Source organism: Heloderma suspectum, chromosome 4 (assembly GCF_057233095.1).
Source record: "Heloderma suspectum isolate Gila_16-S chromosome 4, 16-S_ref, whole genome shotgun sequence".
Taxonomy (NCBI): Eukaryota; Metazoa; Chordata; class Lepidosauria; order Squamata; family Helodermatidae; genus Heloderma; species Heloderma suspectum.
The window spans coordinates 301,748,584-301,766,395 of NC_139461.1; positions in this window are offsets into that span (position 1 = coordinate 301,748,584).

The window sequence follows — 17,812 nt, forward strand, 5'->3', positions numbered from 1 at the left end:
GAAGCAAGCTGTTCATTCTTCCCATTTGGATGAATGCCTCGCTAGGCAAACAAACTGCAAAGTAATTCTTCCCGCACCGCTTCTTTTTTTTGATAGCTAGATTTGGCCAAAGACAAATCAGATCATTTGCTTCTCTGCCCACCAGTAGGGGATGCTCTTGTAAAGACCAGTCAGGCTTTGTTTCGTACTTTTGGATTACTCCCATATGGCCATGTTCAGAAGTGCACTAGATAGGGTGGCCACTTATGAAAAAAGAGGAACTGCATCACCAAGAACAAAGAGTCCAAATTGTATGCAATTGGCATAACATTTGCATCTGCTGGTTTATATGTACAGATGCAGATTGAAAAATACCATTCTAACTGAAATAGAAATACAGTACATCTCACCATAGTGTGGAAGACTGTGACCAGGTGACCTGTGTGCCTGCCTGTTCAGTCTGCTGTACAGCTGCTAACTCTTGTTGGACAACTGTTTTTATGGTTCTTTATCTTTAAATTGGAATTGGATAGGACAGCCCTTCAAACTGGGGATGCCTTCAAATACAGGATGATCCTCTGGCAAGCCATCAAATAGAGGACTGCCCTTTGTAAAAGAGGACACATGGCTGCCCTAGCACTAGATCACATTCAGAAGTGTCCTAGGGCCACACACCAGCGGCACAAACATATGGCATCATTATTTTCCGTATTTCTTTCCAAACAGCTCTCCATAGTGAGCTCCCCAATTGTATTTTAAACTTTCCTGAGTTTGGAGTGTCATTTGCCGAACACTATCCTCTGGGTACTATTTTCTTTCTTTCTTTCTTTCTTTCTTTCTTTCTTTCTTTCTTTCTCTCTCTCTCTCTCTCTCTCTCTCTCTCTCTCTGGTGAGTTTCTGTTGCCATTAATTTCCCATCACAGCTTCACACTTCTCTTGAAAAGTCAGAGGAGTTTAAAATGTAGCTTGGTGGTTTTCTGGAATATGTGCGGGAGGAGATGCTGGATCATATATTTGTTGTGTTGCATTGTGTGTCCCACAACCCAGAGAAGCTAGGTTGGTGGGTGTCCAACAAAAGGCCTTTTCTCTAGCAGCACACCAACTATGGAAGTCCATCCTGAGAGATCAAGTTGGCTCCATGCCTAACGAGTTTTAGATGGGCAGTAAGAACTGCGTGGTTCTGCATGGCCCTTGATGAATTTTAATATTATCCTGGCTCCTTTTAAAGCATGTTGTGTTTCTGCTTTGATTCCGTTGTCAATTTATTATATTTAAATTGTACATTACTTTGAAGGCCCTGATGGACAGAAAAGCAAGTTATGAATAGTTTTGCATAAACAAATAAATGTGACGTGCATTTGCTATGTACTGTTACGTGTTCTCACTAGCAGTGACTCTTCTGATCTCAAGCGGAGGTCTGTCTTATCACATGCTACCAGAGACCCTCTTAATTGGAGGTACCAGGGACTTTCCTGGGACCTCCTGCCTGCAAAGCAGGTCTTCTATCACTGAGCTCTGCTTCTTTTCCCCATGAACATTGCAACATCCCCTTCCACTATTGCCACAAAATCCTGTACAATACAGATTTATTTGAATTAGTCCACATGAAAAGAAGATGATTGTGATTATTATCTATATCAGCCCTGAGCGACAGGGAAATGCAATCGCTTAGCTGCAGTGCTCTGCTAGGCACAACTATCAATAACTACAGACCGCAGACTGGGACCACCTAATACAAACCACACTTATTTTGTCATTTCCCTTATGCCTGTCTTCAATCAGTACTGTGGAACATTGCCTATTAGATGGGAATAGTGCCGTCAGATATAATTCCCCCCTTGTCTCTCTTGTTCTCCTTGCCTTTCTTGCACTGGACAGATGAAATGGAGCATGCCTGGAATTATTATCAGAAGGACATAAACGCAGGTGCACTGTATACATAGGCAGCACTAGCAAATGAAGGCCTGGCAGGTGCCAAGGAAGAAGTAAATTCCTTGGTTTGTTCATCCACTTGAGGAAATGGAGTAAAATAGCTTGATTTTTTTAAACTGGAAATAAATAACTCATATAAACTAAAAGGACAAGAGAACACTGCTGGACTCATTCCCTAGTGCTAGGGCCAAATGTCAAACTTTTGATTGAGGTGATTAGGAAAATGTAGATTTTGTTGTATTTACCTTGGCACTTAGGAGGGAGAAAATATTTTTTTAAAGAATTTTCTTTATAATCCCTTCAACAGTAAAAAGTAGGGGGGAAATCGAGCAATTCCTAACAGTGGTGAGCAACTGATGGCTTCGAGAGAAACCTTGAGGCAAGAGCAGAGGCATTTCTAGAGAAGATGACAATGTTTTGTTTTTGGCTTGTAAACAGCTACTTGCCTGGATGACTGGCAAATAAAGATCACCTCTAGCAGCCTTGTTAGGGTGGCCACCTATGAATCACCAAAAAAAGAGGAAATGTGCCCTCAAAAAATAGGACAGCAAGTTGGATAATATTTGGATATGCTATTTATATGTATCGATGCAAACTGAAAAATAATTACTATAAACAAATACAGTGCATCTCACCATTGTGTATGTGGAAGACTGTGACCAGGCGACCTGTGTGCCTACCTGTTCAGTCTGCTGTTCAGGTGCTAACAGCTGTTGGGCAACAGTTCTGATGGTTCTTTATCTTTAAATCAGAATTGGACAGGATAGCCTTTCAAACAGAGGTCGGTTCTCTGGCAGCCCTTCAAATAGAGGAGTGTTCTATGTGCAAGAGGACGCATGGCCACTGCCTTGTTTATAAGCCCACTAAAGTTCATCCCCATATGAATGCCAGTTTATTGAAAAGATGGTACTGTAAATCTGTTGAAGTAATGTTACCAATTCATAGTGTAACTGTAATCCAGGCCTAAATAAACATGGGCCCTTTTAAAATATCAGTCTTAGTTTCTTCAAACTATGTGCATCTTGATGAACAGGCATCTTGTCCCCTGTTAGAGTGGTCACTTACACACTGCCAGAAAAGAGGTCAGCAGATGGCCCTATTTTTTTAATATTTGGACATTTGGCTGCATTGTTTTAAAACTGAACCGTCACTAAACTCTTTTAGTGTTTACTAGTCCACACACAAAGGACCATACCATTACAAAATTACCATTTGTGTTCATAGGATTTTCACAAGATTTGGTTGAGTTCTCTGTTTCTGTGCTTTGGGAAACAAAAAGCACCTTTCTTTTTATTTATCTTCCCTAGGGCTGGGCTGATGGGAGGGGTCCTTGGAGATGGGCTCAGAAACTACCCAAGCAGCTGGACAGACTTGAGTGTGCTAGGAGGTTCAGACTGACTGGTGGCAGCCTATCAGTAATTCTTTCTTTGGGAGGAAGTCTTGTAAAGAAGGGCTCCACTAGTAATTAAAGGCATCCATCTTCCCAGCGCATAACAACAATGGGCTTCTCCACATGGGGCTTATATCGTGCGATCAAGATTGGTTACTCATGGAAGCGTGGAGGTCCTTTACACCAGGGGTCCTCAACCCCCGGGCCACGGACCAGGACGGGTCTGTGGCCTGTTAGGAACTGGGCCGTACAGCAGGAGGTGAGTGTAGGGGTGTGTGAAACCCCCTTACCTTGGGTCCACGGTGGTCCGCAGGGGGGGGGAAGCGATCCGTCCCTCCCCCCTGGAATCCTTGCCGGCCCCAGCCGGCTCCACTCCGTGGCAATTCTGCAGAGCTGCCGGCCAGCTCCGGCCGCTGGAGGACTTCTGGCCGCTGGGATGCAAATGGCGTCTGCATAGTGGACACCATTTGTGTCCCTGTTCTTCAAGTAATAAGCTACATAAATCTTTACGTAGCCTATTACTGCAAATAACACGGACTCAAATGGACCCCCTTGGTCCGTGGAAAAATGGTCTTCCACAAAACCGGTCCCTGATGCCAAAAAGGTTGGGAACCGCTGCTTTACATGACGACATCAACCTCCAGGGCCCCTCCCACAGTTTATGACCTTTATCCCACCACTGTAAACTGAGGGGAAAGTCCGATAGTCTTACAGGCCCCTTCCAACCTTACTATTCTATGATTCTATGATATGATTTTTCTCTAGGAAGCGCTTATGAAGTGCTTTACTTACTGTGCACTTCTATAATGGTGCTATAACAGCAGCGCCATCTAGTGGATGTAAAATGAAACATATAGAACTTGCTGAGAACTTGCGGAGAAAACAAACAGCCTGTGTCAGCCTGTGTAAGGAACCGAACTTAATCCTGCAAAGAATCTAGAAGCAGAAGCCCCGGTAAATTGCAGGATAAAAAGCCTGGTGTGGTGAAGCCCAATATATCTCACCATATGGGGAAGAGTGTGGCCAGGTGTCTTCTATGCTGCTGTCAGATGACTAGGTGCTAACTACTGATGGGCAGCTTCAGGGCCCCCACTCTTCCTTCTTTGGGTTCTTTAACTTTCACATCCAACTTATTATTTATTACATTTAATCATGTAAATGATTAAATTTAGACCAGACAGCCCTTTAAACACAGCAGGGATAGTGAACTCCAGACGTTATTGAACCACAGTTCCCATCAGCCCTCACCATTGTCTATGCAGGCTAGGGCTGATTGGTGTTGCAGTCCAATAACATCTGGACAGCCACACGGTCCCCATCCCTAAAAAAGAAGATGCCTTCAAACTGAGGACTGTTCTCTGACAGCTTTTCAAATAGAGGACTGTCCTCTGTAAAGCAGGACACATGGCCACCCTAAGCCCCCCCTTTAACCTGGGCCTGTGGTGAACTTTAGCAGTTGCAGCTAGGGCCTCAGGCTAGGGACAGAATCCTTGAACAGCTCCCTGCCCAACTAAAGAAAATTTGAGCTAATGTGGGGCCTTCTGCTGAATGTCAGGGGGTGAGCAGTCCTCTCCTCTCTAAGCTTCTCATAGCTCCCATCCCCCAATCAGTTTTTTCTCTTGGCCCAAGCTTCTTTTCTGATCTCCTCCTGTTTCAACCACAACTTCCTGCTTCTTCATTGATGGAAAGGCTTCTCATAGCTCTTTTTAGGAGGCAAACACGGAACCAATGAGCTAGCTTTCAAAATCAATATTGGATTACTTTAGGGATTTTATTCATTAGACCTTTGGGCGTCTTGTGGGCTTTTCTCAAAGTTGCTTATCTCCAAGTGAAGGCTGTCATAATTTATTTCGAACTCTTAGGGCATATAAAAGGATCATTGGAAAGCTTGTGTAATTTCAAAACATGTAGCTCAAATAACAATATATCTTTCTGTTCTCTCCATTATCCAAGCATAATTCCACTCCATAATAACACAATCCACTGTGTATTATACCACTGTATAGTACAGAGGCAAAGCAGAGGATAAGCACAGCATCAAAACCAACACATTGCTATTTTGTTCCAGCAGAAGTTGCCTTGTCAAATTGAAATTGCAAAGCTGTCACTCTTCAGACAGCCTTCTACACCGCTGTGCTTATTTCAACCCTCTCCCTATAATGCCAACTGCCGATAATGAATTATGCACAGTGCCTTCCAGAGTAACAATGCCTGAGATGAGTTACCAGTCTTCTCTCGCCTATGGGCAAACAAATAGGGAACATAGCCAATGAATATTAATCGTTGTATCTTACACGCAGCTTAGGATATTCAGTAATTACTGGCCCTTTACTCTGCAGGACTTCACATTGTAAGTTGAAAAAACACAAACACAGTTTTAATAATCAGCTCTGAATCATTATGGCATGTATTTATAAAATAGAACTCCGGTCAACACGGAGTCCTATTGTAGTGTAATCACCTGAGGGCTTGTTTACATAGTGAAGAGTCAGATATTATTGCAGGGCAATTATCCTTACAGAATAAGGAATTCCAGGTTGTTTTCAATTAGCACCAACCCTTGCTCAATAGCTTGGGACATTCACAAGCTTACTGCATAGAATCCCACCTACCACAATAACTCTCCTTATGTTACCGTAACTTCTCCTAAAATGAAAGGACCGTCTGTTGTCCAGGTGCTAACAGCTGATGGGCAACTTCAAGGACCCTGCTCTCCCATTTTCGTATGGTTCATTATCTTTAAAGGGTTTGGACCAGACAGTGGATGCCTTCAGACAGAGCACTGTCCTCTGTAAAGTAGGACACAGGGCTACCCTAATAATGTGCAATTAAACAAAAAGCAGATCTCAGTCACATGATAAGCCAAATTCTACACAAAATGAGCTGGATTGTGCCACTTGTATAAATTATGTATATTAAGCAAGATGTGTATGTTATTATTTTTAATAATTTATTCTGCCTCTGCTAAAAAAAAAAAGTTATGTAGATCACTGAAATATTAACCTCTGAACGCCTGAAATCCTGCTATAACTCCCTCCCATTCCCAGATTCTGAGATTTAGCAGGCATTATGACACCCACTTTCAAACTTATCTTCTCCACCGTAACAGGGCAATCCTAGCATGTCTCTTCAGAAGTAAGCCCCACTCGGTTTAATGGCACTTATAAGTAAGTGTGTATAGTGTTGCAGCCTAAAGGCTGGAACCATGATTATTTAAAAAGTGAAGGCTGAGATTCTTGGGATCCCAAATTCTAGGAGATTTTAGACCAATTTTAAATGTTAAATCAATTTTAGACCTTGGATGATTGTGAAGGTATCCCACCAGGACCGGCCCCAACCTCCCTACGAGGGAGGACTGCTCAGGACCCAATCCCGGGATCCCCTTGACCCTTTCCCAAAAACAGGACTGGCCAACCCGGCCTTCCAGTCCCCCAAAATACCCAGTAGCCACTCTCTTAAGCCAAGAGGCACTGAAATTAGCACTGAGGTTATTCAGGAGCTCACACCAACTAAAGGCTGGATAAAGGTTTATTAAGATCAAATAAAGGGATAGAGGGAAAGGGAAGAATGGAATTACCAAGTTACATAACAGGGTACAAAACCAAATCACTTAACTATAAACAGAGAGCTTCATGAATGCACACCCAAGGAAAATAATAAATCTACCTGGCCTATTCTTGCATACCTAAGTATAGATCTCCCTGGATAGCAACCAGCCATCTGCAGGTCCAGGAGCACCAGGATGAAGGGAGACCCCCTGCCTTGACCCCTCTCGGCCCTCTTTTAAAGCCCAGCCCTGGCAACCCAGGGCAGATTTTGCTTCAGCCAATCACTGGCTCAGCCCCTGGGTGGACCGCCCTGGCCTCCGAGAGGCTGGAACTCCCCACCAACTCCAGCTGTTAACACTTTCCAATTAGCAGGGACTGCGCCCCCCGGCCTTGAGCAAAGGGGCCGAGGAGCCTCTGGATAACACACAATCCCAGGTGGTTACACCCGACGTGACAGCCTGGCCTAATCTCATGGCGGAAAACAGGCCGTCATTCTCGACAATGATACGATCACAGAATTGTGGAATTTATTTATTATTGCATTTATATCCTGCCTTTTTTCTTCTTGCAAGGCACCCAAGGCGGCTTACATTATCCTCCTCCTCTCCATTTTATCCTCACAACAACAACCCTGTGAGGTAGGTTGGGCTCAGAGTCTGTGACTGGCCCAAAGTCACCCAGTGAGCTTCCATGGCCGAGTGGGGACTAGAACCCGGATCTCCCGGCTCCCAGTCCAACACTCCTGCCACTACACCACACTGCGAATTCACGTAGCCCCAACTATGATGTCCCTAACACAGCCACCCCACCACTTTCCTTTTAAGTGGCAACTAACTGCAGCTCCTTCACTCAGACAAACTTTTTATAAGCTAGATTTGTTACCTGGCAGCCACGCATTCATGGGTGACAGATGAGATCTCACATACGTAGAGTATGGCCATAGCAACATAGACAGATGGCTCAGGCTGACGCAAACCTCTGATGGGCGCTGCCGTGCATGTTGCCATATCTTTCAAAAACCTGATCCTTATACTGTGGTTTTAATGTTTTATATATTTTATATTGTTTTATTGTGTGCTCTTTGGTTTTAATTTTTGTGAACCACCCAGAGAGCTTGGGCTATTGGGCGGTATAGAAATGAAATAATTTTTTAAAAAAATTATGAAAGTGGCAGTGCCACCTCGTTTTCAAGGACTCTGGTGCAATGTCTGCCTTTAATTATCTCTGCTGATCTTACCATTGCAGATGGCAGGCTTCCAGTAATACTGTCAGGGAGCACAAACATATTCAGCCTGGCAGGGACCTGGTGGCATCACAGGCATGGGATGACTTTGATGTTTTTTTGAGATGATATGTCAGATCCAGAGAGTCAAAATCACTTTTCCTGCTGATTTGGACGGTGAGATGAAAACTGGAGCAGTGGGGATGAACAGCCTCCCAGCAAAGATGCTTGCTAGGACTTAAGATATATAGCTGCTGGACCCAAAGGTTTAGTCCTTAGGCAGTATCCAATAGTACTCCTACACAGAGTAGACCCATTGAAGTGAATGGGCCTAGTTTACGTAGGACTACCACTGGATACTGCCCCTTCATTCCCACACACTGTTACCAAACACAAAGGCCAAGTGTGAGGAAACACTATGCATATAAATAACTGTAATGTTTAAGTATTCTGGGTAGCTTCATTCAGTTGTTATCCTGCTTTTACTCCTTGTACTTTATATTTTAAATGCAAAGGTTTGTGGCTGTTGCAAATGAAGGAACTGTACTGCTTGGTGACAGTTAGTTTTGTCTGGAGGAGGTTTGTGTGAGGGGAATTCTCTGAAAGTGTCACCAGGGAAGAGTCGCAATGGAAGAGTGTCTTCAGGAGAGGCTGAGAGGCTGAGGGCATTTCTACACCAGCCTAAAATCTCGCATTCAAAATGGGGCTTTCTGCTTCCGTTTTAAATGCAGGATCACCACTGACTCCCTTTACACATGCTTCCTCCCCCCCCCCGCCTGCTTCTCCCCGTATCTGAGTCTTCCATTCTCTTTCATTGATCTTGTTCTTCTTCTTGCTGCTTTAATTCTTTTCATGGAGGAAACTGAAGCGGAACACAATGGGGTAATTTGATAGCTCATTATCTGCGATCTATTTAAAAACAGAACAAAGGGCATTTAGTGCAGGAGATGCCTGGGATGATCGCGGCGGCGTGTAAATTGCCCGCAAACTTCCGTGAAGGAGCCATCTCAATTGCAGAATAAAAGTCCGGTGTGAAGAAGCCCTGAGAAGGACAGCAGTAGCTAGTCTGGGAAGCCAAGCTGGAAGTGGCCAAGGCAGAAGAAGGCCAGCAAGTGCAGAGAGGAAGATTCTGGGCGTCACCACACCAGGCTTGTATCCCACAACTTACCGGGACTTCTGCTTCCGGATTCTTTGGGGGATTAAATCGGTCCCTTACACAGCCAGTTTTTCTTTTACTGCATAAAACTATGTGCCGTTTACACTGGTGGGTGGAGCCTGGCGGGATGTTATCAGATGTCAGCAGCATTGCACGCCCTCTGTCCACTCCCTCTGTGGTAGCCCCTCTCCTTCTCGGCATGAACTTTTCCATTTCAACTTCCTTGCCTCCCCTTTTCACTTCTGCTGCCTCCGATCCCTACCTCGGCACCTTCTGTATACAATACACAGTATGTTTGCAACTTCAGAAGTCTGCTCTCCACCTCCTCATCATGTGCACAAGTCAATTTCTGCCATGCTGTACTCATGAAATGCCGGTATGCTGCACTTCCAAAGTCCCCACCCACCCCGCACGTGCACAAGTCAGTCTTGTCCTTGTAAAAGCAAGCAGTAACGTATTTCTCACTTGAGTATACACTGGGAGAGGGGATTGAGAGGAAAGGCGTTGCAACATTGTGGGCATTCAGCAGTCTCTGCCAACCTTTACTAGTGAAAAACTGATATGCTATATTAGTGAAATGCCGGTATGCCGCACTTCCAAAGTTCCCAGTGTTGTTCCCAAGAGTGGAATGGCAAAGGGGCTGGAGGTCAAGGGAGGTGCAGGAGGGTGACATTCTCACCCAATCGTCGTCACTAGGTGATGTCAACACCCAACACCTGCCTACACAAAGCGTGTCATAGCATGATGTCAGCAATACACAGCCGGGTAATGGAAGTTCTGTTGCATGGCTGCAAATAATACTGCATTTTCCTTGTACAGAAATATCATGGGGAAAACAAGGGGAAGGTGTGGGACAGCTGCTGCAGGATAATGACGTTGTGTATTGCATACAGGAAATACCATGAATAAAGAATGATAATGACACCAAACAAAAACTTAATGTGAAGGAGCCCTCCAAAAGCAGCCTTCAGGAAGAGCCGAGGCCTGGGTAAGAGCTGATGGAGGTCTGAAGACAAAGCAGCTGCTGAACCAGACTGAAGACTTCAGGGGAAGCCTGGTAAACTGTCATTGAAGGTCCCAGGTGGAAGTCAGATCTTATGAGAATATCAAGCCCATTGCCAGGCCTGTGTGTTAACAGGGGTGGAGCTTGATAGGGGAACTGACTTATGTTTGGTTAGGGAGTGTAGTATCTATAACCTGATTGGTGGGAACTAGGGATGTTGTGAGCGCAGTTCAGGGTTCGGGAATTCGTCGAGCAACCCCCACCTGCGACCGCCAAACTGCACCCATCGAGACACTGTCCTTGTTCGCCCCCCGCTCGCACTCCCCAGTGCTCACCGCGAACCTGTTCAGTGAGCACCGCCATTTTTGCGCCTTTGATTTCTGCAAAAAACAGGAAGTTAAAAAACTGCGCATATTCAAATATGCACAGTTTGGAGCTGGGAAAACTAAATATGTGAACTATTAGAGGTATAATCCCTCTAATACTGCACTTATTTAGCTTTCCCAGCTCCAAACCACGCATATTTGAATATGCACAGTTTTTTAACTTCCTGTTTTACTCAGTAATCAAAGGCGCGAAAATGGCGGCGCTCACCAAATGGGTTCACCGTGAGCACTGGGGAATTCACAGAACTCGTGGGTGGCTCGAGCGCAGGTTCGGGGGGATGCGAGCAGGGGCGCTGCTTCGGCATGTGCCTGGAGAACCCAAACTAGGGTGAGTTCTTACATCCCTAGTGGGAACAGTAACAATATAAAAGCCCTGTTTTTAAAGTAACCATAAATTATAAGCGTTCTTGTTCTATTCATTTTTAATAAAATACTATTTATCTTTGTTTATTACGCCTGTACCTCTGATCTGCTTGTCTCGAGCCTAATGACCAGCTACCTGAGGTAAAAAGAATATATTAAATAAGGGGGTGTAGATTTATGGTGGCAGCAGAAGTGAATGGGGGACTAACCTATGTGGGGTTTCTCCATTTTGGTGTTAATAGCAGTAGGATTCAGGGGCAGCGTGGAATGGAGGGCTGGTCCTAGGGCCGCCCCTACCAACCCCACAGAAAATATTTTAAAAAAATAAAATCTGTGAATCCCACCAGCTGTGGTGGTTGCAGCTGCCACAGTGGCTACTGTGAGCCAGGAAGGAACTCCTGGTCTGGCAGCTTCAGCGCATGAACTGCGCATGTGCACAAGTGCATGCACGCACAGTCGTCACCGTGTCGTGTCCAGACCAAACTCCGCTCCGCCAAAATGTAGCCACCGCCACACTGCCGAGCTGCGGTTCAATCAGGTGGTAGAAGGATTAGCCAGCGCAATGCACCGTTACCAGGGTACACCCGATTGTACAAGAATCTTCCAGGAGGTTCCTTCCGTGTACCCCTGCACACACAGTAAAAGAAAGGAAGGCTTTCCTTCCTGGACGGCTCAGTACTCTGAAACTGGAGATTATTATTTTTTAAACTGTGAACAGTCTTTCTGGGGCCAGGCAGCCAGCCAATTGGCTCCAACCCTGATGATTCCCAAAGGGATGTGTCGGAAGGGTGCCAGCAAGGGCACACGGGGCTGTTGCAGCTCAGTCTCCCCTCCTCCCATCACCATGTTGTGTCTTTGTCTCTACTCTCTCTCAGCCAAGGAGAAGGAGGCAGAGGCAGCCTGGATGGATGGAAGAGGAAAAGCCCCTCACTCTCGGGCCTAAGCAACAGAGCTGCTTGGTGTGTTTAATATTATAGTTTATCTCTTCCTGGGAGTGAAGGGTGGGGGAACCATTTAAGATCCATCTGAATACATTGTAATTTATATTGCATCTTTGCTTGGGAGTGAGCGGCCGGGAGGACCATTTAAAATCTGTCTGAATGAATTTAATATTATATTACATCTCTGCCTGGGAGTGGTGGTGGGGGAATCCTCTTGTGATGCCTTGGCTCCACCTCTCATGACCCCTTGTCTCCGCCCCACCAACCACAGTGGCCACCAGCTGCCACTGGTTGGATTGCCCCAGTGAGAAGGGGTGATCCTTGGCAATTGGTGTCTATAGCAGTGGGATTGCCCTAGACTAGGAAGTCCCATCTGCAGTTGATCCCCACACCAACTGAGGGTCAAAACCAGACCAAACGGAGGTAGGGTGGCAACTTTTGAATTACCATTGGAAGGGAAACGCATCACCAAAAAAGACAACAAAAGAGGACAGCCATTTGCGTAAACATTTGCATATGGCATTTATATGTATAGATGCAAATGGAGAAAAATTTATTACAATTTAAATAGAAATACAGTACATCTATGCTTAGCATCGAAGTCTGTGACCAGGTGAGCTGTGTGCCTGCCTGCTCAGTCTGCTCTTCAGCTAATTGTTGATCAGCAAGCATTCTTATGGTTCTTCTTCATCTTTTAACCCTAGTTGGACATGTTGTTGTTGTTCAGTCATTAAGTCGTGTTCGACTCTTCGTGACCCCATGGACCATAGCACGCCAGGCCTTCCTGTCCTCCGCTCTCTCCCGGAGTGTGCTCAAGTTCATATTCATTGCATCGGTGATGCTATCTAGCCATCTCATCCTCTGCCGTCCCCTTCTCCTTTTGCCTTCAATCTTTCCCAGCATCAGGGTCTTTTCCAGGGAGTTTTCTCTTCTCATTAGGTGGCCAAAATATTTGAGCTTCAGCTTCAGTATCTGTCCTTCCAATGAGCACTCAGGGTTGATTTCCTTTAGGATGGACTGATTTGACCTCCTTGCAGTCCAGGGGACTCGTAAGAGTCTTCTCCAGCACCACAGTTCGAAAGCATCAATTCTTCGGCGCTCAGCCTTCCTTATAGTCCAGCTCTCACAGCCATACGTTACTACTGGGAAAAATCATAGGTTTGATTATACGGACCTTTGTCGGCAAAGTGATGTCTCTGCTTCTTACTATGCTGTCTAGGTTTGCCATAGCTTTCTTCCCAAGGAGCAAGCGTCTTTTAATTTCATGGCTACAGTCACCGTCTGCAGTGATCTTGGAGCCCAAGAAAATAACATCTGTCACTGCTTCCATTTCTTCCCCTTCTATATGCAAGGAAGTGATGGGGCCAGATGCCATGATTTTAGTTTTTGTAATGTTGAGTTTCAAACCAGCTTTTGCACTCTCCACTTTCACCCTCAACAAGAGGCTCTTGAGATCCTCTTCGCTTTCTGCCATTAGGGTGGTATCATCTGCATATCTGAGGTTGTTGATAATTCTCCCGGCAATCTTAATTCTGACCTGTGATTCATCCAGCCTGGCGTTTCTCATAATGTACTCCGCATATAAGTTAAATAAGCAGGGCGACAAAATGCAGCCTTGTTGTACTCCTTTCCCAATTTTGAACCAATCAGTTGTTCCATGTCTGGTTCTTACTGTTGCTTCTTGGCCCTCATACAGGTTTCTCAGGAGACAGGTAAGGTGGTCTGGTACTCCCATCTCTTTAAGAATTTGCCACAGTTTGTTGTGATCCACACAATCAAAGGCTTTAGCATAGTCAATGAAGCAGAAATAGACGTTTTTCTGGAATTCTCTTGCTTTCTCCATGATGCAGCAAATGTTGGCGATTTGATCTCTAGTTCCTCTGCCTCTTCGAAACCCGGCTTGTACTTCCGGTAGTTCTTGATTCACATGCTGCTGAATCCTAGCTTGTAGGATTTTGAGCATAACCTTGCTGGCATGTGAAATGAGCGCAATTGTACGGTAGTTCGAACACTCTTTGGCATTGCCCTTCTTTGGAATTGGAATGTAAACTGACCTTTTCCAGTCTTGTGGCCACTGTTGAGTGTTCCAGATTTGTTGGCATATTGAATGCAGCACTTTAACAGCATCATCTTTTAGGATTTTAAATAGCTCAGCTGGAATACTGTCATCTCCGCTAGCTTTGTTGTTACTAATGCTTCCTAAGGCCCACTTGACTTCACTCTCTAGGATGTCCGGCTCAAGTTCAGTGACCGCACTATCATGGCTATCAGGGACATTAAGAACTTTCCTATATAGTTCTTCTGTGTATTCTTTCTACCTCTTCTTAATCTCATCTGCTTCTGTTAGGTCCCTGCCTTCTTTGTCCTTTATCATGCCTGTCTTTGCACAAAACGTTCCCTTGAGATCTCCGATTTTCTTGAAAAGATCTCTAGTCTTTCCCATTCTGTTGTTTTCCTCGATTTCTTTGCATTGTTCATTTAAGAAGGCCTTCTTGTCTCTCCTTGCTATTCTCTGAAACTCTGCATTCAGTTGGTTATATCTTCCCCTTTCTCCCTTGCTTTTCGCTTCCCTTCTTTCCTCAGCTACTTGGAAAGCCTCATCAGACAGCCACTTTGCTTTCTTGCATTTCTTTTTCTTTGGGATGGATTTCGTTGCTGCCTCCTGAACAATGCTATGGACCTCCATCCATAGTTCCTCAGGCACTCTGTCTATCAGGTCTAATCCCTTAAATCTATTCCTCACCTCCACTGTATATTCAGAAGGGATATGATTTAGGTCATACCTGAATGGTTTAGTGGTTTTCCCTACGTTCTTCAATTTAAGCCAAAATTTTGCAAGAAGCAGTTCATGATCTGAGCCACAGTCAGCTCCAGGTCTTGTTTTTACTGACTGTATACAGCTTCTCCATCTTTGGCTGCAAAGTACATAATCAATCTGATTTCGATATTGACCATCTCGTGATGTCCATGTGTAGAGTCGCCTCTTGTGCTGTTGGAAAAGAGTGTTTGCTATGATCAGCATGTTCTCTTGGCAAAACTCTATTAGCCTTTGTCCTGCTTCATTTTGTACACCAAGGCCATGCTTGTCTGTTATCCCAGTTATTTCTTGACTTCCTACTTTAGCATTCCAATCCCCTATGATGAAGAGGACATCCTTTTTTGGGTGTTAGTTCTAGAAGGTGTTGTAGGTCTTCATAGAACCGATCAACCTCAGCTTTTTCAGCCTCAGTGGTTGGGGCATGGACTTGAATTACTGTGATGTTGAATGGTTTGCCTTGGATTCGTACTAAATTTAAAATTTGCCGTCCTTGTTTCTTTATTTAAAAGTATTATTATTATTATTATTATTATTATCATGATCATGATCATCATTATCATTATTATGTATTAATTTTATGCCAAGCAATATAACAAGAGCAGAGGTAGGGATCAAGAGTTGGTTGGGATGCTATTTTTTATTTTCATTTTTAAATTCAGTAAATTTTAATTTAGGAAGAAGGTGAGATGGGGGCACATGACTTATAAAATGATGCATGCTGAGGAGATGTTTTTGTCTCTCTGTCTCTTAATACTCTTGGCAGTAGATTCAGGTGATTTGATTCAGGAGAGACAAGAGAAAGATTTTTTCCACACAATACAGAGGTTTTATCAACAACTATTCACCACCGTGTCTATATTGAACGTTGATGCCAGTGGAAGCTTTTTTTTTTTCTAAAACAAATTGCTGCATTGTGGGGAGGTGATTTTCAGGCGGGGTCACAACTGGAGAAGGAAGGGTTAACCCTCCCCTCATCGCACACTGAGACCGCCCCCAACATTGCCCCCCTCAATTGTGTAGCAATTTGGCTTAGAAAAACAGTTTCCATGATTTCCTGCTATGATCTGTTTTCCTTCTCCTCCAGTATAAAGCTCCATTAGTTTGAAAGCACTGTTCTCATCTTGCCAAGTGATGTGTGAGGTAAGACTATTCTCTAGATACCCCTGAAATGACACACAGGGCTAAGGTGTTTTCTTAGTTCATTTCCCTCCCACTGGCCATGCCTACATGCACCTCCTATGCCCTGTTATGGGGCCTATATGGTCAAAGTGCCAACTGCCCCCAGAAGGTGGAACCTGCCTTGCATGCTTGCATGTAACACAGTATGTTCTTAAACAGTGCAATCCTAAACATATTTACTCAGATGAGACTCTGCGTGTTCAGTGGGGCTTACTCCTTAGGAAACGTGCTTTGAATTGCAGCCTAAAATTGTTAGGTTAAACAGAAAAGATATGAAGAAACTCAAAAATGTTTATTATCCAAGAAGGAAGGAACTAGGAGAATAGGTCTGATACCATGCGAGATAAAAACTTCCTCAGGTAAAAGTTCCCTGGAAGAGTTCCAAGAGTGAATGAAAAAGTCTCGAAAAGAGCCTCCAGGGTTCAGAAAATTTTATTCCGGAGATCAGACGTTGTGTATCCTATCACTCAACTTATTGCTACAAGGTCTGCTTTAAAAAGTAAAGCAGAAGTACAGCCTGCTTCCTTGGAGAAGGATAAAAGGATGGAAAGGGTATATGGTGTGCGTGAGAGAGAAGACCAAAACTGAGGGAGGGTTGCTACAGAAGCTTTTTTAATATATAACCCCAGAAGAAACATAATACTTCCAACCCATTCTGATATTGAACTCTTCCTCAGAGTCAAGCAGAAATTCTCTAAACATATTTCATTAATTCTTGGACATTGCTCAGAGAACTTTTTAACCATGGAAAATTTGTATCTCTTCAGGTATACTCACGTTAGTGGCAGCCCACAGGGTAATAACTAAAAGTTGGAAAACTGCAGAATTTTTAACATTGAAAACTTGGTACAAGGAGCTGTGGCAAATAGCCATGTCAGAAAAAATGACATACCTACCGAAATTAGCTAATGGCAAAGTCAAAATATCTGAGGAAGAGGTCTGCCCGCTCCATTCCCTGCGGAGGGCTGCCCCATAGCAGAGCAGAAGGGTCAGGCATATAACTGTGTCCCTCAGCCTACTAATCTCCCCCAGCTTCAGAGTGCATGGACTGCAAAGCTCTGTGCTGGGTAGGGATGGCTACCCCTAGTGACTGAAGATGTTACTGCAGGTTTCAACCACATGGACACATTTAAATTAATTAAAATTAATCAATCCATTTTAAAAGCAAAATAATCCTAAGGTGCACACCCCTAGGGCCCCCTTAGTATGCACACCAAGTTTCAGGGACCTAGGTTTCACTGTTTTGGCACTATGGCACTGACAGACGGACAGACTGACAAACACACATCCTCTTTTATTGTCATAGATAAACATTTTCATTCCATTCACTTATATAACACACAGGAAAGAGGGTAGCAATTGGGAAAACTGTGGAGGGCCCCAAAATTGCCTCCACATGTCAGACTTGGCCTTCCTAAGTATCTAGGCTAGGGAAGGAACAGTGTTCCTCCCTGAAGGGTTTCCTGTATAGCAAGGAGCCCCTGAAATTTTGCCACCCAGACCACCATCTCAGTTGCCTGTTGGATTGGGCCAGCTGGCCCTAAGACAATGCCTCAAGAAGACAGTGCTAATATTAAAGCAGCATCAGTTTCCCCAAAGCAACAGTGTACCCTTGCAGCCCCTCAATGCTAATCCTTTCCAACTTGTGCTGGTCACATTCCAAACTGCAGGAATGGAAGAAGAAAGAAGCTTAAAGGTACACTAAAATATTAGGGGTTGGATCCAGATTTGGGGCTTCATCACATGGAGCTTTTATCCTGCGATTGAGATTGCTCCTTCATGGAAGTTTGAGGGCTCTTTACATGACGCCGTGACCTTCCAGGGCATCTCCTGCACTAAATGCCCTTTGTTCCGTTTTTAAATAGATTGCAGATAATGAGCGATCAAATTACCCT